Genomic DNA, 723 nt, shown 5'->3' on the forward strand with positions numbered 1-723 from the left:
GCCACGGTGGGTGGGTGGGTGTGGGAGTTTAGGGTGGTGGTGGGGGATCTCACTTGAATGTTATGATACCAGGGTAATTATCAATTTCACTGGCTAAACTTTTTTTCTTTTTCTTTCTCCTTTTCTTTTTCCCCCCTTCACGAAATGCGTTTAATGTGCCTTCAGGTTGTTGTCGTGATCAATGCAAGCGTGATTCGCACAAAATGTCACCATTTAGGTCCTCCGTTTAATGGAGAAATACAAGCACACTGGGATTGTCTACTTTATTCTGACAAGTGTCATTAGGAGTCTACCAATGAGTCCCCATTAGGCTGCTTGGTCTGTTGCTGCCCAGTCAGATAGAATAGCTGGGAAATGGAGGACCTAGAGGTCAAGACCAGAAGTATTCATACCATTATCAGGGAATTTGTTTTTAGCAAAGTAAATTAGAGCTCCAGAAGGTGGCAGTGTTTTACTGATATTTTCTGCAACCAGTACTTAATTCACTGTTATATTGACTTTCTATAGGTTGTCCGAATCAAGACTGTGAATATAACATCTAATATTACACTATGTTGATCTTTTTTTTCTTCAAGCAAACTTGACTCACTATAATCAGTAATGGATGTCCAAGTAATAGTATTAATGGTCAAATGTAAAAGGGAGACAAGGTAATGAGATTAGGACAGGAAAAAGGTATGAAGGTGAGAAGTTCCATCCTTAAAAAACATTTCACAAAAGCAA

The sequence above is a fragment of the Osmerus mordax genome, chromosome 1 (genome assembly GCF_038355195.1).
Source record: "Osmerus mordax isolate fOsmMor3 chromosome 1, fOsmMor3.pri, whole genome shotgun sequence".
NCBI classification, from domain to species: Eukaryota; Metazoa; Chordata; class Actinopteri; order Osmeriformes; family Osmeridae; genus Osmerus; species Osmerus mordax.